This window comes from Rhinolophus sinicus, chromosome 4, assembly GCF_057876585.1.
Source record: "Rhinolophus sinicus isolate RSI-liver-muscle chromosome 4, RSI-T2T, whole genome shotgun sequence".
NCBI lineage: Eukaryota > Metazoa > Chordata > Mammalia > Chiroptera > Rhinolophidae > Rhinolophus > Rhinolophus sinicus.
Window position 1 is genome coordinate 107,353,764 of NC_142504.1, and position 24,329 is coordinate 107,378,092.

At 40.7% G+C, this 24,329-nt stretch overlaps 2 protein-coding genes across 4 annotated transcripts in view; one reads left to right on the forward strand and one right to left on the reverse strand.

Annotated features, from left to right (window-relative positions):
• Positions 1-24,329, reverse strand: part of LOC109446175 (uncharacterized) — a 797,309-nt gene that overhangs the window by 531,130 nt on the left and 241,850 nt on the right. Inside the window, exon 4 of one of the 2 annotated variants that reach the window (XR_012498724.2) lies at positions 18,293-22,757. The exons of the other annotated variant lie outside the window; for it this stretch is intronic. The gene's annotated coding sequence lies outside the window, so the exon portion shown is untranslated. Of the gene's footprint in view, positions 1-18,292; positions 22,758-24,329 lie in introns of those variants that run through there. 2 annotated transcript variants of the gene reach the window in all.
• CDH20 (cadherin 20) overlaps positions 1-24,329 on the forward strand; it is a 184,447-nt gene that overhangs the window by 85,264 nt on the left and 74,854 nt on the right. The window lies entirely within an intron of this gene.

Here is a 24,329-nt window from a genome sequence, read left to right on the forward strand (position 1 = left end):
GCAGAGCACATCAGAGGTCAGCACCCAGTGAGAAGAGAGCACGCGAGAACTAAGAGAATGTTACTATTGTTGGTGGAGGGTGATTTGGGACAGAGAGAGGAAACGGAAAGAAGCATCTGTTGAGATGTGTGGGGAACTAGATCTCCCTTTGAGTAGCCATGGAACCTCAAGCAACGTGCTTCGCTTCTCTGAGTCTGTTTTTCATCTGCAAAAATAATCATGGCCAATAACTGTATAACATTTCCTATGTGGCAGGCCGGGTTCTAACTGCTTTACATGTGTCCACTCAGGCATCTGTTGAGATGTGTGGGGAACTAGATCTCCCACAACGACCTGACAGGTCGGCACTAACAAGGGTGTCTTCATCACAACCCACGTGACAGAAGAGAAAACTGAGGAACAGAGGTTAAGTGATTTGCCCGGGGTCACCCGCCTAGAAAGCTGAGGAACCAGGATTCCCATTTGGGCAGCCCAGCTCCAGGACCCACGTGCCCAACCATTATGCCACACCGCCTCTCTGAAAAGGCAGAGAACTGAACTTTGTATGTCTCTTTCATTTGAGATGGACAAAAAGACAGACCTTTTTGTTTCTTTCATTTCCAAATATGAAGTACTAGAAACATGAGCACAGGACTGGATGTCCCTGCCATGTCAAATTACTATAAAAGTTTCTACAGCAGACGAATACAGTTCCCGGACCAGCACTGGTCCCCACCCCACCTTGGGCAGTGCTAAACTAATGAGCTCTAAATTTGAGCTCTGTGGTTCTGAAGAGCAAATTTTGAAAAGCTCTCCAGGTCTCCCCCTCCCCTACAAAAACTTGATTCCAACAGAGGTTAAAATTTAACCTAAATAAAGCGCCTACCACAGTGCTACGGTAGGTTAGATATCTCCCATTCCTTTACAAGCATCTGTTGGGCACCTGCTATATTTCTGGTGTTGCATCAAGTATCAAGGACAGAAGGATAAAGATACAGTGCCCTGCACAAACTCAGACACTAGAAGGAAGGACAGAAACATAGATCAGATGCTACAAGATTGCCACAAGGGCTGATGGCATTGAAAGCCATAAGAGCAAATAGAAGAGATGTTCTTTCCTCTCTCCCTTCAGCCCCTTGCAAGGAACAAAAGGAACGAAACCTGTTTAGCACGCCATCCTTTCTACCAGCTGAGTTAGGGTGGGGAGGTGTCAGGTGGCATAAAAACGGAATGTCCAGGCAAGTAGGGGCATGAAATGGGCTCTGTCCTTCCCGATGCTACGGCAACGCTGACCCCCTCTGACCTTGACGTTACCACCAAAGAGGTCTGGGTGGGCCCAGAAGGTAGTGTCTCAGGTTACTCCATTACGGCTCCTCTTGACACCCATGGGACATCATGAGCCGTTTTCCCACATCCCTCTGGTTCATTGTGGTGATGTCCCCTGCACTGCACATAGGTAAGCGACAGCTCAGCCACCGGTGGTCACTAGTCTCCTGCACCCGATAATGATGGTCCTGCGATAGGGTCAGGAGTTCACTTCCCATCACGGTAGGAGAGCCCGTCAGTGCTGACTCCTGGCATCTCAGCGTCTCTGCTCTCCTAGCTCTGACTTCTCCCAGGTGCTTCCTCATTTCCCTCACACAGACGTCGAGCCTCAGTTCACAGGGCTGCAGCTGGGTGCACAGCAATGGCTGCATAAAATCACCGCAGCTCTTAGACACTAGCCCATGGCTCACTGAGATGTGCATGGCTGAAATGAAATCATCCCAGGTCCCTTAGTTCTTCCCAGTAAAACAGACCCATAATGGGCCTACTCACCAATCCTGCAGAATTGCCTGATACAGGCTGACCCTAGAATACCTGTGAATATACCTACGGCTCAACAGCAAGGCCCTGCCCCTTCTCTTTAATGATCACCATTTGTTTCCGACACAGTGATTCCCTTCCACAATAAGCCTTCACGAGTAATATATCTCAGTGCAGGCAGTGGAGAGTGTTATCAGGGATTTTCCACGTGATGATGGGGGTTTTATCCGGATCTCTGGGAGGGAGGAGGGTATGCACAAAGCCACAAGGTCATGACCTGTTTGCTACACACAGGCAAAAAAGGGAAATTTTTTTGCAAATCATAACATATTGGATTTTTAAAATGCTAATTCATATGAGTATGTCTTTGACTTTTGTTTCCCCATCGATCTCCTACCAAACACAGAGCATTGCACTGGGTGTTGATTTTGCGACTACGTTTGGGAATTTTGCAGGATACTGCCTGTATCTTAGAGTTGTATTTCCTCTCAATTGTTCTAATTACCTACAAACTTGGCTTTCGAGTAAGATATGGGTTTTTTTTTTGTTGTTTTTTTTTTTTGCATCTTCTGCCTTTTAAATTGTTTATAACCTCCAAAATATCACAATTATCATGTTTGTTATTTGAATAAATAGCAAGTCAACTCAACATCTCCTATGACTTCTGCTCTGAAGGGAAACCCTGTTTTTTAAATGCAGCTACAACTTAATTTAAATTTTTTAGCTTTTTCTAAATTCGCCTAATCTTTTCCAAACCACCTTAAAGAAGTGCAGAGTGCCCGTCCCTCCTCTGCTCTCCTGAACACCTGGGTATTCTCTCCTCCAGATTCTCTCCAGCACAGAATTGTTAAACCACCCCGACAATTCTAACAATGTCTCAGCAACATGCCAATCAAAATCAAGAGCAGAGAGAAGCTTTAAGGAGTTCATTTGGACAAGTAATTCTTCACTAATCCTTTCTCAGATAAAGAGAGATGGTTTACAATTATTATTTCTTATTTGGAATTAGAGTTACACTTCTCTCTCTTACTTCAACAGACTTATATTCCTTAGTTGCTGATATTTTGAACAAAAGACTATAGAATGCTTACACTTCAGCTCCTGTTTTCTGTCACATATCATATATGGAACTGTGAGGAAGCTGTAACTTCAGGTGTGACCCACACAGGTGTCCTGACAGCACGGGGCTCCTAACAGGACTCAGGAATGACAGCAGGTCTCCCAATTATTGCCCCCTTACTCCTAGGTACCCCCTTTTTTCCTTCCCTCCCTCATCCCCTCCCTTCCTCTTCCCCTTCCTCCCTCTTTCCCTCCCTCCCTCCTTCCCTTCCTTTTAGGAAAACGCCTGTTGTTTTGCAGATTGGTGTGCTTACAGGCATAAATTTCACAATATCTAAATTGTAAACTCTCCGAGACTGGGAGCATATCTGTTTTTTCTTTTGATAGTGATGGGTATAGAATGAGTTCTCAACAACTATCACTCAGTTTGATTGCAGAGGTAAACCATGAACAAATCTCTCAGAAAATGTCTGAAACATGTCTGATAAAGAACTGAACTTGCTGCATTCACCTAGTAAATGTTTTATTCCCCCATTTCCATTGGCTACAGGTCCCCGGGCAAGGTTTGATCAGAATGTTGGCTCTCGCCTGAGTGCAGGAGAGGCTAACAGTAGCCAGGTTTGCGTCTACGCGCTGCCCCCCACTTCTGCCGCCCTCCTCCCACCTGGGAACTCCACTCCCGCTTTCCGCGCCTTCGGCCCTTTAGATTGGAGGCTCGGCTGTTTGACCAGTCTAGCTGATACTTTTAAGGCTCTTTACACATTCTGCCTACTTGTCTTCCACAAAGGTTGTACCAACACTCCCACCGACAGTGCCAATTTTCCACTCACCAAAACTGAGTACTATAATATAGGAAATAAATGGCGGGTGAATGGTAGAAGTTTCTCACTGTTGGAATCAGAGGTTACAGATAAGCAAGGTGAGAAGCAGAATGGATCATGTGGTACTGAATGAGAATCAGAGAAATAAATATGAACTTATATTTACATTAATAGGATAAGTGGATACAGACAAATAATTACAGATATATAGGTGCAAATGAGTTAGCATATACACATATATTTTCTAGCTGTGTCTCCCAAGAGGGCCTCGAAGAAACAACAACCCAGTAGCAACAGGCACCCCTAGGGCCCAGATTATGGTCCCAAATACCATTCTCCAATAAAAGGAACAACGGTTCCTTTAAAAACTGGCGGATTCTGGGTCTGGGGCATGAAATACAGAAGATGTGCCTAAAGCATCTTATAGTGCCAGAAAGTAAGAAACCTGTCAGAGGGCCAAAGAGCTCCCAACGGCCAAAGCTGGAATGATTTGAACAACAAAAATATATACAGAGGGTGCCAAAAAATATATGTACACATTTTAAGAAAGGAAAAAAAACTGTATTAAAATTGTAATACTCAATATATACTGATAACAAAAGATGAATACAAGTCGTGTGTACACATTTTTTGGCACCCCTGGTATATAGTATCAGATTATAGCCCAAAGTATAAGATAAATACCCGTAAGTTCATACTGATAGAAATTAATAATTAAATAAATAAATGAGGGAGAAGAGACAACTCTGCGTGCAAGAGAATTCCAAATAATTTACGTAGATGCTCCACCCTCAAGGAGGTGGAGCATAACTCCTCCTTCTTTAAGTGTGGGCTTCATAGTAACTTCCTTCCAAAGAATACCGTATGGAAAGGGGAGAAAGCTGACAATACTGCAGGTGACCAAGGTTGACATCAACAGGGATAAGCCACGTGGACAGTATGTGTCCTGGATACGATGTGGTGAGCATGTTCCTTCACCTCTGTGGTCTTCCTCCCAGAAGGAAACCCATAGCGTTACCCTGTCTAACCATGAGGAAAACATCACACAAACCCAAACAGAAGGATATTCTACAAAACACCTGACCGGTGCGCCTCAAAACTGTCCAGGTCAAAACCAATGACGTCTAAGAAACTAAGGCGATGTCACGGTGATTAAATGTAATGTGACAGCCGGCATGGAATCCTAGGACAGAAAAAGGACATCCTTAGGTCGAAACTAAGGACACCCAAGTAAAGTATGGACTTCAGTCAACAATAATGTATCAATATTGGTTCATTAGTTGTGACAAATACACCATAGTAACGTAAGAGGAAACTGAGTGAGGGGTACATGGGAATTCTTTGTAATATTCTCACAACTTTCCTGTAAATCTAAAACTATTCTAAAATAAACACTTATTAATTTTTTTTTCTGTCCTAGAAAGTTCCTGGTAGCTCTATTATTTTTTAAAATGAATTTTGCCACTTTGAAAAGTGAAAGGAAATATTTGTCATTTTAATTTAAATGTCTTTGATTACTAATGAGGTTAGACTTTCTTTTAAGTTTGTCTTTGTATTTTACATTTATGTCCGTTATCTGGTTTTTGTAGCCTTTATTCTTCTGATTTATCTGGCTTCTCTAGGCTGATCAAACTTCGCAGTTTGTCAGGGACACTCCTAATTTATGTCTGCTGTCTCAGCTAATGATTAATATAAACCCCTTTAATTTAGAAAGATAAATTATATGGTCACCTTACGATGTCCCATTGCTGCCCTCATGTTTTTTATGTGTCCTCTCTCCCACACAGCCGCACTACCACTCCAGCTGCTAATCCTTACTGTGTCCCTTTCCACTGCTAGTACCTTCCTTCTTAAGTAAACAGCGCAAATTTTTTCATATCTAATAGTCTTCTGCCAAAAGACTTCAAACGTTTTGCTAAATGACTATACTTTGTAGAAGAGATGGTCTTCAGTATAATTGCAACTTGGTTCAGTACCAACAGTTCAGGCCACCAACAAGAGGAAACAGGATGGTACAGAGCTGTGCACAGCAGAGGAAGGCAGCCTGCCCTCTCTCCCTTCTTTCCTCCCCTCACCTTCCTTCCCCTCCCCTTACCTTACCTTCTTTCCCTTCCCTTCTCTTTTCCTTCCTTCTTTCTTTCGTTTTACTTTGCCTTTTTCTTTTCTTTGTTCTTCCACCTCCTTCTCCTGCTTTGGTAAGGGGGAGTTCTTTAATGGTTCAATCTATTTCCCCCCTTTCCCTATTATGCAAATAATTTCATTGAAGAAAAATAGAAACTACAGACAAACTAAAAGAAAAAAGTTCCACCACCCACAGATAACAATTACGAACATTTCTGTTTCTTTCTCTGTATCTGTTAGGGGCAGTGTACCGATGCGCAAAGCACTGTTGCAGGCAAGCGCTTCCTGGCTCTCACACATTCTGGCTAAGTGACCTTGAACAAGTTACTTAACCTCTACAAGCCTCAATTTCACGTCTGTAAAATGGAGATAACTGATGTATTATTTATTATTATAATGTACCATGTTATTATTTATGTCACAATTAAACAAGGTAATATACGTAAACCAATTAGCACTGTGCCAAAAACTGAATAAGTGCTCAATAAATGGTAGGTGTTATTGATAATACATGTTTTGTCAAACATGAGATCATACCAACATTCCACATTTGGTAGCTGGTGTTTTGCTCAACAAAGTACAGAACTCTTTGTGATTAAACATAGATCTGTATTATCATTTTTGGCATTTATTCCTCTGTATTGCATTTTTATTTCGAAACATAATGAGGAAAAATATTACATAATTAACGGACATTGTAGATTACCACCACTTTAGAAACTCCTTGAGGATTATCATTGATTTCCCTGTGAATTATCACGACTTTCATTTCAGTCTCACACATGAACACTGATGTCTTTGGCAGCCCCTTGTTCTCAGGAGCAGCAGCTCCTCAAACCCATTCGCCATCAGGAACTGGGGCTGTAAGAGGCTCAATGAATTCCAAGGAACAACCTTACTTAAATACAGTACTGACCACCGAAGTATGAATTCAAGGTGGTGTTTTCATAATTCTGCTTGAGCAAGTGCCTTTTCTGGGGCTTGCTGTTCTACTTGGGGGACTCCTGCTTGTTTGTTCTCATTGCTGTTGTTGTTTGGGTTAAGAGCGGGGCTTTGGCTTGTACTGGCTTTTGTATGAGAAATAAGAAACCAAAAAAACTAGAAAGTATTATTTCTGTTTACTCCTAGAAAACAGAACCTTTAAAACAAATTCAGGGTGTAGAATCAATACAACACAAACAGAAGCTTTCGAGTTCCTCAGTATTTGACTTGATTTCCCCTGGAGGAAAGTCTGAGAGAGCTAATTATTTGGGGACACATATCTGTGCATGTACTCTCTTAGAGCGCCAACATGACAGCAGTAACAGCCCTTTCCACCATGACACTTGATGTATTTCATAAGTGACCTGTATGTTTCTGAATATATTTTCATGTAGCATTCTGTGTTAAAAAAAGACATGATCTTTCTTTATGAATCAGTTAAAGGACGCTTGATGATATAAATCTTGTCAGTTAACTGGTCCATTTCATTTGTTAGGAAAAGTCCCCAATAGGGACAGCTAGCACTGTCTCTGGGATAAGAGGCAATGGTAAATATCTGTTGAACTGATTGGAAGGGATGGTGAATTGCTACGAAATGTGGTATGGAACTCTGTATTTGGTTTACAGGTTATGTGGAGCAAGTGTCTTCAAAGTAGCTTTCAGCATAAAGCACATTTGTGAAGGGCCTACTAAGCACCAGACACTGTAATAACTGTTTTCCATGTTGACCTCAGACACTGAGAAGGGAGCTATTATGATGACCCGACTCTTACAGACAGGAAAACTGAGGACTGGAGAGGTTACAGCGCCTAGAGGCCGCACAGCTAACAGGTGGCAGTGACATGAAAGCCCCTCTCTTAACCACTGTTCTCCACTGCGGTCCGTGAACTTGCGGTACGTGAACCTGCGGAGCAGTGGCCAGGACCCAGGCCAGGCACCCAGAACCAGACCCTCCTTCTAAGTCTGCATGTGTCGTGCAATTTCCCTCCTGCAGCTTACCAATTACTGAGCTAAAACTGACAAAAAGCATTAATACAACACAAATTAGAATCGTGATGGAAGCGGACACTTTGGCTCATACAGTGACCCGTAATTGAATTTATTCCGATGTTTATTCAATGGCACTGTTCTTTCAGGATACTGTCTCTTAGGTTACCAAGGCAAGGACTGAGAGAAAACAGTAGTTCCCATGCTTACCCTCTACTGTCCTAGTGTGTAGGGACAGGACTAAAAGTTAAAATAATAGCATAAAAACAACAATAGCAAAGCATTCTCACTGTATTACAGACAACTTTATATACATTCTCATATTTTCACAATTCCTCGAAGTAAGCATGACTATCCTTTTTCTACAGATCAGGAAACTGAGACTCGCGGATAATTATGCAAATTACCCCGCTGGGTTCACAGCCTGGCTTCATCATTTACTCTCTCGGTGACCTTGAGCTAAGCTGACATTCTGCCCCTGATGGTGCCACTGTATACTACACACAGGCCAGCCACAGACAAAACGTAGGCAGGATGCCCTCGGATGCCCTCGGTACCCCCGTTATATCGTTCCTTCTCTTGTCCCTCTTTGCAATGCGCCCGTTTCTCACCCTGTCCCGGTTCTCCTTGGCATGGAGAAATTCACATAGTAAAGAGGGCGTAATATGGGCCAGGCATGATGCTGAATGCAGGCAGACAGACATGAGTAGGAAGCTGGCCCTTGCAAAGAACAGACAGCACAGCCAGGGCACACAGGGATGCCATTATCCTAGAAAGAGGAAATGGTGGGACAAGCTCAGTTTTTAAAAATACAGAGAGTGCCAAAAAAATGGATACACATTTCAAGAAAGGGAAAAACTGTATTAAAATTGTAATACTCAATATATACTGATAACAAAAGATGAATACAAGTCATGTGTATACCTTTTTTTGGCACCCCCGGTATACATAACAGTTTTACTGAGATCTAATTCGCATACCATGTAACTCACCCGTTTAAAGTGTGCAATTCAATGGTTTACTATATTCATAGCGTTGTGCCATCATCACCACAGTCGGTTTTAGAACATTTTAAACCCCCCAAAAAGAAATCCTGTACACGTCAGCCTACACTCCCCATTTCACACACCTCCTCTACCAGCCCTAAGCCACCACTAATCTACCTTCTGTATCTACAGATTTGCCTATTCTGGACATTTTATAGAAATGAACTCATATAACTTATGGTCTTTTGTAACTGGCTTCTTTCACGTGCCGTAATGTTTTCAAGGTTCACACATTTTCTAGCACATATCAGTACTTCACTCCTTATTGCTGAATAACATTCCTTTTATGGATAGACTACATTTTGTTTTTCCAATCATCAGCTGACCAACATCTGGGTTGTTTCCACCTTTTGGCCATTAAGAAAAATACTGTGGTGAGCATTCATGTACAAGTTTTTGTGTGGACCTGTTTTAAACTCTCTTGAGAATATACCCAGGAGTGAAATTGTTGGCTTCAATGACCACTCTGTTTACTCTTCTGAGGAAATGCCATTCTCTTTTCCAAAGTGGCTGTACCTTTCCATTCCCACCAGCAATAGGGAGGGGTCCAATCTCTCCATACCCTCACCAACACTTGTTACTGCCTGTCTTGTTATTGTAGCCATCTTAGTGGGTGTGAAGTGTACCTGTCTCATCACCTTTTTCTTTACATTTCCCAATGATTAAGTTCAGTTATACACACCTTGAATTTGAGATGCCTGTGGGACATCTAGAAAGCTTCTGGAAAAGCAGCTTTACGTTTAGGAGAAAGTCTGAACTGAGGATAGGTGCTGTATTTACACGAGAAAGTCATCAGTGTCATAATCCAACAGAAAGCTTTCTACTCGTGAGATCGAAGCACTGTGGCATTAAGTGGAAACTACTGAGACATGGCGTTCTCCCAAGAATTACGATTTGTACCACACAGTAACTACTAACTCTATTCACATCCAAGATGAGCCTTGGCTAAGCAAAGCAGAATCTGCTTTCCCTGTTTGGTGGTATGTCTAGAGACTTCCTGATGGCAGAGGAGACTGTGTACCAAGGAGTTCAAAGCTCGGCCTGAGGGTTTCGATCCTGACTTACACACTACAAAGCTGCATCACTTGGGACATTTTACTTAACTTCTCTAAGTCTGTTACTTTCGCTGTAAGTGAAGAAAAACCATGTGTACCTACATCCCAAAGTTATCGTGAGGAATAAAAAAGAAATAGACCATGGCCTGGCAGATAGTAGGCACTCACTAAATAATGGCTGAATGACTGAAAGAATGAATGAATCAATGAATGAACAGAAATGAACGAATGCATGAATCAAAAGTACTTAGTACAGCGTCCTGCACTTTGTACGGGTTTGACAGTTACTATTAACACTCGAGTTGTGCCAACAGTAGAGATTAACGTGCAGCAAGGGCAAACATTCCATTGCTACCACCATCCTTTGACCAGAACAAGACATCAGTGGTCGATGTCTTTATACATTTGGCCCAGCTGGCAGGTGGCTCGCTGTGGGCCTGTCAGACAGAAAGAATCCATGTCCACAGTCACTCAGCAGTTTCAGCAGAGTGACCCTGACCTATGAGCTGCCATGCTCATCATCCTCTTCCATCAGGCCACTTATGGCCCTTACAATTTCACTCTTGAGGAGAATGCATAAAATGCTATTGGCCCTGCGTGCTTACTGTATGACATATAGAACTTACAATAGACATTAAATACTGTTAAATGAAGGGCTGCACAGACACACTACAATGACTGCTGTTGAAAGGATCCGTGAACCCCACTGATGCCATAGAAAGTGACTGCAACATTTCCCTGATGCCTCCTTGCACAAAAATCATTGCTAAATGGATCAATGGGGGCAAGCAGCAAGGAGTGTCTGAGGTAACAGCACTAGCCCAGGGGGCAGGGGCCTGGGTTCAAATGCTGCCACCAGCATTCACATTACCTTGAGCAAGTCACTTTCCTTCTCCGGATGTCCGTTTCATCTACAAAATGAGAGGATGGGCAGTATGTGTCTAGGTTCCTTTCCAGCTCCAGAGTTCTTTGATTCCACAAAAATATTCAGTGCAGAGTTTCTTTCTACTACTCTTTTCCCCCTTCACTGAATTCTCTATTCACATTATTCACAATGTTTTCAGGTTGGATTGGATGAAACATTAAACACAGAGAATCTCAAAGAAGAATTGCTTAAATTGGGGGATATATGCGCCAAGCAAGCACAGAGGAGTTGGGAAGTAGAGTGACGTGTATGGGTGACCAAGACTAAATATTCTGAAGCAAGAAAGTAGGATCAGTGGTATCGCAACAGGTACCTTTCAGCTCGGCTGGCAGGTCTCCACCTCTGCTACAGTCAAACCTGCTTATCTCTGTGTTCCCACCTATTTCTGTGCCTGGGCTCCACACCAGCTCTCCGTCCTTTACTGCATGTCTGCCTGCCTCCCTTGCTTGCCTTCCCCTCGATTTCTCTGACATTGATTGCGCCCAAGGGACAAAACGGATTGCTTTCCTGGCCTTATCTATGCTCAGGTGTGTGGATGGTGACGGGAAGAAGAGAGGAGCTGATTCAGAGAAGACAGGGAACAACTCTGAAGTGGGCCCTGACTCTCTCCCCCGCACACGTGCTTTTCCCAGGAGTGCCCCAGCACATCCGACACAGGAACGCAGGCAGACAGAGGTCACCTTCGGGGGACAAGTCCTTTGGGCAAACTGGTCACAAATACGTATAGCACTTCATTTTCTTTCAATATGCTACTTCAAATCAGTTTTTCTGATACATGGTCACAGATATTGAGATACTGGTATATATTCATTTTTAACAAAGAAGAATGATTTTTGTGACTGTCATACTTCCTGTATCATTAAGTGGCAGTATTCACGGGAACACCAATCAATGAAAGAAGCAATGTTCATAGTAAACCCCAAAAGCCATGTGTCGATTCTAAGACTTGCAGATAGAGGAGTGTGACATCTCACAGACAATAAGGTGTTTAGAGACTGTTTCTGTGTAGACTGTTATGTCAATGGTAGAGTCCTGCATTTCTATAACAAAATGAATGCATTCTCTTATTTAACTATTTCAACTCATTTTACAGTTCAAATTAAAAAACATTTTAGAGTGCATATTAGCCTGCACTCGCATATATGATGTTTTGCTGATGCTACCATTTCTCAGAATAGAAGAAACTTAGTTTCCTGTTTTAACAATACTGTAAACCTAAGGAAACCTCACTAAAGAGCGGTAGATAAAGTTATAAAACCAAGAGAAAAAAGAGGACCGTAAAACCAAGAGAAGGAGAAACACCACATAATACTCAAACGTAATGAGCATAAAGAGGAATTGACAGGGCAGCTGACCAAAAAAAGTGAAAATACTCTTAGCTCACTCCTATTCCAAACAAATAACATGTTTCAGGAAAAATACATTCCACATTCATAGTACCAGCATATTAACTGCTACAGGTCTTTAACAGTCTCTTTTGGCTTTTTCTGGGGCAAATTATTGCATTAACCAGTTGCAAGAAGTATTTCAGAAAACACTTTCCCCATTTTGCCTTCTGAACAGTTTTCTCTGTGGCTAATTATTGTTCCCAATTCTTTATTTCTTTCCTGCAAACGGCAAACATCATTCATTCCCTTTGTCACGTGACTTTCCAAGGCCTCTAATGTCAGTAAACTCGACCTGGCCACATTGACTTTTGGCTTGGTCACGTGACTTCCTTTACCCAATAGCATGTCAGTGAAGGTGATGTGAACAAAGACTAAATCTGCTTACATAATTTAGCTTGACTCTAATGTTTCTGCCTTGTGTCATGAAAAACCCACGACCTGAGTAGCCCCTGATCCCAGAGTGAGAGACACAGGGAGGAGTCCTAAACCCTACCCTCAGCCTGGAGCAGCCAACCTTGAATCTATGAGGGAAAGAAAACAGAAAAATAAATATTATAAACCACTAAGATTTGGGAGCTGTTATAGTTTTACTGCAGCCACAGCTGACTGATACACTCCCTCTGTACCAGCCAGTGTAACAAAACGACACAAACTTACAGCTTAAAATCAGCTGGATAGTTCTGGCCTCAGCTAGGCTAAGAGGAACTTACTCATGCCTCTGCAGTCAGCCTCAAGCCAGCTAGGAACATTTTCTGACTTTAGTTAGACTCTTCAGCGTATCTGGAAGCTTGGCTGGGGCAGATGGGCTTCCTCAGCAGCACCCCACAAAGTCTCTCATCCTCCAGCTGACTAGGCTTGTTCTCATGGTCAGCTGAGTTGTGGGGTAGTTGGGCGGGGGGGGGAGGGAGGAAGGAAACACACAAGGTCCTGAGGCCTAAGCTCCAAACTTCTGTTTGAGGCCACTGTCACTTCTGCTGCATTCTACTAACCAAATCAGGTTGATGGGCGGAGCTGCAGTCACATTGCAAAGGGTATGGACACAGGAAAAGGTCGAGCTTAAGAAAAAAACAAATTAAGGGCTGGAGCTCATCTAGGTATTGTCTGTTCTTTTTATGAGGTGAACCAAGCAAACGACAAATATGAACTTTGTACACAGAAGGTGTTCAATAAATTACACTGAAGATAGTAAGGCAAAGAAACACTGAATGGTTTTTGTGCCCATAAAATCCAGTCAGGCTGATAGCAAAGGGACCCAATACCTTTTTCAAAGCTCCCTTCCATTAAGTATTTTACAGTACCCAACTCTGATTACTCCTTTATTGTGTGTCTTGTCAACATTCCTTTATTCTGCATATACTATAGAATATTTTACATTTAGTGAAAATGCTTTGCTTTTCATTTACACGAAGTATATGATCTAGACTGATTATAATGTGATTTTGAAGTCTTTCATGCACACAATTCCACATTCTCTGCCAAGCCACCTCCAGTTAGGGTCACCATTCATTTGAGTGGCGTTTATAATCTGTATTGTATTTGCATTCTCCCTCCCATCATGTCTTGCTTAAAACTCTCAATTCATTTGGCTTCAGATTGAAGAAAAGATGATCCCAGCTCTCCTCCCATTCCTCTTAGTCGAGGAGCCATAAAATCTTATAATATTTTACAGAAAGTAAGTAAATAAAAACAAATAAAATGCAAACAAAACTCAGAAAACTCCAAGTAAAGTGCTAGTCATGGGGATTTGCCAGGCAGGGCATCTGTCTTACAATATCACAGTGGTTTTCCAGAACTTTCTTGAAGTCTGGCTAAATGAGGTTGTCCCAAAATCAAGTCTTAGGCATCACAAATACTTATAATTTTCAATTTCAATTAGTATACTTCCTATGGCACAGGAAAACACAGTCAAGGCTTTAAACTGATGAAAACACAGCAACATGAAATCTGACTAAAATTAGAGACTACCGTATGCTTTCAGAGGAGTCAGATCAAACACCACTTTGTAAAATTTGTGACGATTAGAGGGAGCAGTGAAATGAGAATATTTGTAACAAGAAGGTCGTTGAGCCATTAGAAAACCAAAAGGCACTTTCTAAAGCAGTACTTTGATAGACCCTCTCTTGGGAAAGTTCACAGTAATTCATCTCCAAGCAGTTAGCAAGGCCGCGCAGGGCTGGCCCTCAGAGACACCCTCTTACCCCTCACTGATTTACCCTCAGGTCTATAGAGCCAATGGCTCCCCAGGTTCCTGGGAAAATGGAACCTGACAGACAGGAGCTGTGACTGCTGCGCATGAAAGAGCACATGTATATTCATCCTTCCTCCTCTCTCCTCTCCCAATCTCATCACTGAGCGGCTTCACCACAGTCAATTGGGAGGGCTTTTGTCTTGAAGCTTTTCCCTTTTTTGTATCCTGGGCTATGTCTGCCCTAGCTTCCATTCACTTAGGTTTCACAGAACAGCCCAGAACAAACTGACAGGAAGGCCAGTCGTAAAAGCAGAACTGAGTGCAAGCATACGATGAATGATAGACACAGCATAGCTCAGGCCACTGGGAGGATCTTACGACCCCTAAAGCATAACCAGAGAAGACCAACATGTATGGTAAGACTAGATTCTTGAAAAACACCCAGGAGGTCAAAGGGAAAGTAGAACACACAAAGCGATAGGTGAGGAGCAGCCAGTGATTTGGGAGGAAAACGTAGAAAGTGTGGTTTCACGGATGTCAGAGAATTTCGAGAGGAAACGGGTTTGTCACATGCAATACATATTCATGAATTGCCTTTGTATTATGGGTTCATGTTACAGCAATGAAAAAGGTGAGCAAAGTCTGTGCCCTGTGTGGTAAACAGACATTTAATTAGTCATTGTGCACATGATGAGCTAAACCAACGATTTTCTTTGGGAAGAGAAGTGTCATTCTAAGTTCGCATCAGGACTTTGGTAACTGTCGCCCGCACGGCCACTCTGCAGCCGTTCTACATGCTCACACATATCTAGGCCTACTCTTTCACGCCCAACCTGCTCGCCCCAGGAACCTTCGACCACCCCAACTTATACTTCCTTCCTGCCTCTGTAACACAGGTCCTGAGCGGCCGATTCCCCCCCACGGCAGTACTTCCCTTTGCTGTCCTCGATTCCTCTCCACCTGGCTGAAATCCAGGCTCCACCGCTTACTAGCTCCATAACCCTGCGCGAGTACAGACCTCTGTGCACTTCCGTTTTCTCAGCTGTGAGATGAGGGTGAAACTACCTCCGTTCTATTGATATTGTGGGGCCTTAAATCAGATAATATATGTGAAGCACAGAACACAATGCTTGGCCTAATGCTCATAAATGTCAAAACAAAGCAAAACAAACAAACAAAACAAAAAAAAACAAAAACAAAAACAGGAAAAGAAGACCAGGGATGTGTTTAGGACAGTTCAGCCTCCCTTGATTTAGAGGGGAAGCTATAGAGGGCCCAACTCTCCCCCATCACACTATTTAAGGGACTAGTAGGTCATGAATTTCAGCACACTTCCTCCTCTCTCAAATACAACAGGAGGTCAAATAGTACAAACCTGAGAGGTGTCGACGCCTGGGCAAGAACACCGTGGGTGAGTTTCAAACGCCATTTCCATTGACTAGAGAAGGAAAAGCCAGATACCACTAGGCGGCGGAGTGAACAGGAAGTGAGACTGTGAAAACTATGAAGTCCCCTTTCAGGAAGTGGGGCTATTGCAGGAATGAGAAGGAGGCACTATTTAATTATAATTAGCTTCTACAATAAGCTCCTATAATCAGCCTTCTACAATTAGCTCCTATAATTAGCTTCTACAATCACCTGAACTATCCCTAAATAGGTCTTCTTGGTCTTATCTGAGTGAAATCTCATTTAGTTTTCTCTCAGATATGGAACGAGTTAAGGTTGTTTGAAATATTCATCCTGTTCTAATGACCAGCTTTCTTTCCTGCCAATTTGATGACATTTACATATCAGGAGGAGTGGCTAAGTCTTTCTGGAGGTATTTAAGAAATGGACAGATGTTACAGCTCAAATGATTAAATTTGGGTTTAAACTAGTTGACCTCTGAGGTGGTCTCGTTCTCAACAGCAGAACTTAAAGCTCTTTGAGTTCCTCTATCTGAAACCAACTCTAAGTGGTCATATAATTCTCATTACTGAGAAAGGACTGATATAGTCTTACACAGCATTCCGTTTCTGATGATATCAGCTGTACACCGTGACTCCATGTACTTACAGAGGCTACGGATGGCTTTCAAGTCCATCGCCCCATTGATATTTTGTTTTGCTGCTAAAAAAATGTCAAACAAACTATATTCACGTTTATTCACTTTTCTCATTAAAGCCAAACATGAGCCTGAACCCCCCACCCCCACCTTTACCACTCAAACCAATAATGACCTCATTTAATTCCAGCACAGAACAATGTCTTTCACTTAAAATTAATGTCTTGTCCACATAAAATTGAAATACAGAATGCAGCCTTCCTGATGCTAAGTAGAGAACATAAAGGTGACATTTAAGGAGATAAATTTATTCTGTCAGGGAAGGAATAAAAACCTTTTCTCCTCACCTATGGCTGGACTACTCCTAAACAATGAGTTCTTCCCTTATTTGTAACTAAGTACAATCTGTCACTCAGCCTTCCCTTGCTGTTATGTGTTCAATTAAAATATGTCATTACTGTATACATCTGTTCTGATCCTCACATGGTTAGTGGCTCTGCATTAAAGACCAGGCAGTGCGTTGGCGTCCAGTGGCCACGCACACAGAATAATACACTACACAAACGGATAGGTAGTAGGGAGTGCGGCACTTTAAATTACTTAAAGCAGCGTAACTGTATCACCTCCATTTACAGAGAATATCAAGTAAGGCAGTACAAATTGTTAAAGCGGTAATGGAATAATAAAGAATTACGATGATCCAATAGAGATTTATGGAAATAAAATATAGAAATATTTGTGTTGTTTAATAGACAGTCCAGATTTCAAAATGGGAAACTATATTGGATAATGGAGAAGGGATAGTCTGTGAATCAAAATCAAGAGCTTGCATTCAATCTTCGATCTGTTTTCTAGATGTGACCTAAGATAAATCATGCTGGCTATTCTCTCAAAGAAAACTTCCTCAGGCTGTGTTTTTGTTGTATTACTCTCAGTGTAGAGGCACCTATCATCTGGAGGGTACTTATTAGGGGTCAAGTATTTAATTTAATCCCCACAAAAAAGCTTCAAGGCGTATGTTCGCTGCCTCCTGGTTGTGGTCGTCACTCCATTTTGCAGATGAGAATAACAAAAAAGAACACGTCTATGAGGCAGGTACTACTGTTATAGCCATCAATACCATCACCTCCCAGAAAGAGAACCTGAACAACAGGACATCTAAGCAGTTGGTTCAAAGTCATCACTAAGTTCTTGTTTGTTTGTTTGTTTTTAAGTTAGACGTTTATCATTTATATCCCTCACACAGTGACAACCCCCTCCCTCATCCACTATCCCTCTGACATCGCACACAGCTATTACATTTCCACTGTCTCTATTCCTGATGCTGTGCTCTGCTTCTTGTAACCATATATATATATGGTTACAAATAGTATATATATATACTACATATACATATACTATATATTATACTATTATATTATTTATAATTATACTATATTATATATATATATATATATATATATATATATATATATGAAAAAATTGTAGTTGACATTCATTATTGTTCAGCTTCAGCTTCAGGTGTACAGTGCAGTGATCAGGCATCTACATCTTCCCTGAGGTGGTCTCCCTAATGGGACAAGTGTCCATCAGATATCCTATAAATTCTTTACAAAGTTGAAAGCAGTGATTAAAACTATCCTGCCTCTCAGATAAGGAAAATAAGGCTCAGAGTGGATCATTATCTCAAGCTAGGTCACGAAGAGAGAAATGAGGCTGAAATTCAACGCTCCCTCTTTTTTAAAAAATGTTTCCCTTGTATTATGGGAATTTTCAAAATAGATATCCAACTAGAGAGAACGGTATTATGAACCCAAAACAAGACTTTCAGTTCCCAGTCTAAAGCCTTTCCTAGAACAAGTTTTATCTATGAGACGAATTTACCACAGCAATTTTTAACTGAAAGAGCTTTATTGTTATCTGTAATTTTAGAGGTAATACATGTTCATTATAAAAACATTCATTCAGAATAGAAAGGTTTGCTCCTAGTAACTTGTACATATCCTTCCAGACTTTTTCTATACATGCATGGGCATGTACAAAGATAAATTGTTTTTATAAAATGTAATCGTACTATATACATTTTTAAACCCTGCTGACTTTGCTCTTTAAATGTGCGAGGGACACATTTCCATTACAACAAAGATGGATAACATGGATCATGGCTTCATTCTTAATGTTTACACCGTATTCTGTTAAATCAATGAACCACCATTTACTTAACCAATCCCTTGTTGATGAACATTGTTTTTTCAATATTTTGTTACCATAAATACATGGTGGCAAATCTCCTACCTCATGTATCTTTGTATGCTTCTAAAATCAATGCTTAGAAGTTCCTGGCACATAACAGGTTCCCAATAAATTTGCTTAACTAAATGGATGAATGAAAGTGAAATGTCTTGGTCAAAGAATTGGTAAATCTTATGTTCTGATATGTATTGCTAAGCTGCCCTCCAGAAAGGCAATTAATCCATCTTCTGTTATGTACATCTTAATTTTTCACTTTGTTTATGGTTTCAATATTTCAGACAACTTCAAATCTTTTCCCTTGTGGATCTGTCTTAAGGACAGGGATTTGTAGAAGAGCCCAGCGATTCATAAAAGCCAACTGCCGAATTCTCAGAAACTCTGAGAACCAGTTGTAAAATGTAGCCATTATTAAAAAATTATGGAAACTTACAATTATATAAATTCTATTTAAAATAAAGATAGTAAATGCTCAAAATGCATTACTTCCTAGTCATTTCACTAAACTTTACTATTATCTATGATCTTGAAGTCAATCATGACTATCATATCTGGATAGTGGCGTGCTACCCCACATCTCTTCCCAAGTCCACGTTTAGTGACTGTATGTTGGTCACTAATGGTTGGTGGCGATACTTACACCACAGAAATCAGCAAGTGCTATAAATCAGGGCTTGATTTAGTGCTGAAGCTGAAAGAGTCTTTAGTATAATTAATAATTCATATGAAGGTTAGAAGAAGTTTAACAATAAACCACATGTCAGATTTCATGACAATTAATTGGGAAAAGAGTTAGCATACTCAGATGCAACTCCATTTGTCAAGTCATGGCTAAATATTGACTACACATTTAAAGTTAGAAAAAAAATCAAGAAAAGCTTTCTGAGAACATTAATTGACTACATGGAATTACATTTATTTATAATAAAGAGTGTGTATTTTTACATGCTTTGCATGTGGGATTTTTACAATTGTTTAATTATTATTTATCACACATGTTTTACCACCAGTTAGAATTGGGCATTTCAAAAATGCTGTATTAATGGACTCATACAGTATGTAAGCTTTTTGAACTGGCTTTCTTCACTCAGCTCAACAGCAAAATTCTCTGGAGAGTCACCCAGGTTATTGCACATATCAGTGGTTCTCTTGATTGCTGAGTAGTATTCTATGGGGTGGATGTTTAACCAATCTGTTTAACCATGCACACATTGAAGGACATCTTAGTTCTTTCCAGTTTGGGGCTATTATGAGTAACGTTACTATAAACATTCATGTACGGGTTTTTGTGTGGACATAAGTCTTCATTTCTCTGGGAGAAATGCCCAGGAGTGCAATTGCTGGATAGTACAGTAGTTGGATGTTTAGTTATTACCAAACTATTTACCAAGTAACTGCCAAACTATTTACCAAAGTAGTTCAACCATTTTACATGAGTAATCCAGTTTCTCCACATTTTTGCCAGCCTTACAGTGTTGTCACAATTTTTTACTTCAGCCATTCTGGTTGGTCTACAGTACAATCACATTGCAGCTTTAATTTGCATTTCTCGAATGGCTAATGATGCTGAACATTTTTATGTGCTTATTTGCCATCTCTGTATCTTCTTTGGTGAAATGTCTTCATGTCTTTTACCAATGTTCTAATTTGATTGTCTGCTTTTTGTACTTTTGTTTTGAGAGTTCTTTATGTATTCTAAATACCAGTCCTTTGTCAAAATCTGTGGTTTGTAAAATCTTTCTCCCACTCTGTTGGCTATGTCTTTTACTTTAGTAACTATAATAAAACCTCACCTTAACAGAGTAAGTGGAAATCCAAAAAGTTCTATTACATAAAATGTGGAGTTGTGAATTGCAAGATTAATGCAAAACAGCATTTTTTTTGTCAGCCTTCCATTACCTGTTTATATAATGAAGAGGGAGGAAGAAAACTGTTTTCATTTATTAGACATGTAGGAAAGAGAATGATTATTGAAAAGAAAACATGCATTGTACACTGAGACAGTTTCAACTGAAAGAAAGAGTCACTGCCTACCTTACCTCCTCAAAAAATAAAAAATGTCTGCCCTCAGCCACCTCCTTCTAGAAACAAGAGAATCAGGACCATTTGCCAATCACGTTATTTGGATCTCATATTTTACCTATGCTTTTATTATAAGCTAACTTAAATCATCTGGAAAAAAATTCACACAAACCCAGACCAATAGGCCTTCTAAAAAAACACCTAACCAGTACTTCAAAAGTGTTACTATCATGAAAAAAAGGAAAGCTCAGGAAACTGTCACAGATTAAAGGAGACAAAAGAGACACAACAATCAAATGCAATGTGGGATACTGAATAGAATCCTGGAATAGAAAACAGTGGAAAAACTGGGGAAATCTAAATAAAGTCTGCAGTTTAGTTAATTAAAACGTAAGATTGATGGGTAAAAGTTTTAATAGGATAGCTTGCAAGATAAAGATTCTGGAGCCATTAATGAAATTATTTTTTGGGAAAGAGGTCAACTCTTCTTTTTAAATGTGAATATGCATACTTACATAATCTTAAAATGACACAGCTTTTGAGTAATTTATTCCATCTTTTGGGTTTCTTTAATATGGCTCATTATTAAACCACTGTAAGGTCATATTATTCTCTTAATAATATTCTTTTGGCCACATTATCATCTTCTAAGAGATTCTACAAGCATACAATTATTTCCCAAATGTGGGAATGCAGAGATATTATGAGAACTTGAGTTAGACAAGCAATAAAAAAAAACATAATTTTAACAGAAAGAACTACCACCATATAATTCTGTGCTAAATGGCATCGAAAAGATGACCCTTTAATTTTTATCTCAAATTAACATTTGGTACATAAATTGTACTGTTATCTCCAGGATGAGCATCCCTTTCAGGAAGTTTTTTTAATAAATTACTGAAAAATGTTTTAACAGAGGCATGTAAGTTAAATTCTGCATCCCTCTTCACTATAGAATTTACCCTACAGAGTTCTAAAAAACGAACTCCAATAACCCTATCATTTAATAAGCTCACAGCATGGAGTGGTCCCATTCCACAGCAAACTGCTAACCTCAATCCTCTATCCTACAGCTTGGGTGGCCCCATTTTTCCGTTTTGCTCCTAGGTGGGTGTGGAATCCAAGTGACTGGCAGATAATAAGTGTTAGTACATTTGATGGTACTAGGCTCAAATGTTTTCTTTCCTTCTTTCAGGTTATCAAATACAAAACACGACCTGGGATTCTGTGCTCTGCACGGGATTTGCTAACTGCCTCTCCAAAGTTTTCCCAGACCTGTAATTGTCTTTATCTGTTGTTCCTGCACAATACCACTAGATGACGCACTTCTCATGTTTGGCAGTTAACACCTGCAAACCACATCTCTGCCCAGGCTTTCAAGACTTCTAATCTATTTTAATAGAGTTGATGTCAAGTTTAAAAAATAAAAGCTATTCATGGTTAAACAGAACTATATAACTACGTAACTATTTTTTTTTAAAGTTTGGAAGAAGAGGTTTTGAGAACACGATAAGTTTTAGCCACAAGAACATAGGTTTGCATGGGAGACATTTTGCAAGGGGAACAGATTTTTTTTTACAATTTCAAAGTGTGTTTGATTGTTTGGGTTGGAGGAGGGGAGTTGTACAGGTTTTATAGTGACTCTGGGAAAGAGAACAACTGATAAACATTCTGTATATGATATTTGCGACCCTGAGTTCCTTGATAATCTTTCAGAAAATCTATTTTTCTTCTAGTGGTTAATTACTTTGCTCCTTTTTTTTTTTTCTCAAGAGGGAAAAGAATCGTCATGACCTCTCGGCCAGTGAGTACAGATTAGAAACTCAGTAAGGTGCACATCTAGTTTCCTTGTTCTCCAGAGTATCACCCACATACCACCCAGGTCCCCTTCCTCTTTCGGAACGCCCAGCTTCATCGGTGGGTTGGTTTCGGGTCAACATGAAGGATGAACATGGAAAGGAAATAATAGTGACTGAATAACAGAGAGTCCTCTGAGCTCCAGAGAATGTTGGTTCTATTCAGTCTTTTTTTCCTTTTAATGAAGTCCACGCTGGCTTCTTCTGTCCTCCTCCGGAAACAGATTATCTTTAAAAAAGAAAAAAAAAAAAAAAAAACCTTGATTAATGAAGCCATTTCCAGTAGATCTTCTTCCAGAAATTCTCCTAAACAGACCCTTGTTCTGCCTGAAATTCTGTTCTTTCTTCCACTGTAGAGCATCAGTCTTGTTTTTTGAAGCATTCCCAGAATCTGCAAAGAGGTGGTGACCTCTGATTAACCACCGATGCCGCAGTGCTTGCCTAACCACAGTTTATGCTATGAGCTGTGGCTGTGAACCCAGAACACCAGCTCGGAATGGCACAGTCTCCAGTAACAATTACAATAATAATCACTAGCATTTAGTTAGCACTTAAAGGATTTTGCAGACATTGTTCTAAGTGCTTGCTGTACTATCTCATTTCAACAACACTGAAAGTCAGGTATTCTTATAATCCTCATTGAACATATAAGGAAATCAAGGCAGAGAGAGGTTAATTTATTTGCCCAAAATATCACAGTGGCAGAGAACACTCCATGCTCAGCCACCATCAATACGAATCACTACTTCTCCTTCCAAACGGGGTCATTTTCCCCGAGCAATCATCCCGTCTTACTATCCTTATACACCATCTGAGCAGATGGCATCAGTATTAATGCCTGTCCCATTACTTTACAGACTTGGTGGGAGATCAAATATGACTGGAGGGGCATGTGCTTGGGCTTTGTTTTTTCTTCTTTGGAACTGTTATAAAAAATGGAGAATATAGGCTATACAACATATGTGGCAAGATCTTAGCTATTTCGGTGGGAACTGAGTGCTTTCTAGAGTCAAACCAACACTGAAAACAGAGGAAGCTGAGCATTCTCCATCCTCTTTGCTCCCCCCCCCCCCCCCCCCCCCCCCGTTTGCATCCAGTCAGGCCCGGAGCCTCCACTGCCACGGCAATCCACTGTCATTTCCTGGTCAATCTCACTACTGCTGCCTCTTGTCTGTATGTTGTATTAATATCTATTTTTTAAATGCAGATTCTCCAATGAACAACCTGGGTCCTCAGTAAGCTCTTTCTATGAGCAAAGGAACTAGCCTTCCTTCAAACATTTTTAAAGAAAACCCACAGAGCACAGCACAAGCGTTTAATCACACGCGACAGCACGTCTTTCTATTCTGTTGTTTCCTCTGCTTCTCTGTGTCTTCTCTCCATGTCCGTTTCTCTTCCCTCCTGTCTGCCTTGTTGGTGCTGTGAGACCTGCAATCTGGTTGCTTCTCCTTCTCTGCACCCTCTTCCCTTTGCCCCTCCATCCCCATTTAGTTTACTGTGATTATAACACTGAACCAATAGATCACCTAGTATTTACTCTCTCTTAGAATAGGGTTTTGCCTAGTTAGGGAAATAGTGAAATATTCTAAACACCCATATCCTAAAAAAAACTCCAAAACACTTCAAGTTGTTGATGATTTAATTAGCCCTCAATCATAATGTACTAGTCCCATTCCTTAATATTCAGGGGACAGAAGATCAGGAGAGTCGCCTGTTAAAGAGACGTCTTGGAAAGCATCTTCCCACATGAGGCTCACCACAGCCACCTCCCTTTCAGAGCAAAGCAGCGGGGTCTGGGCTC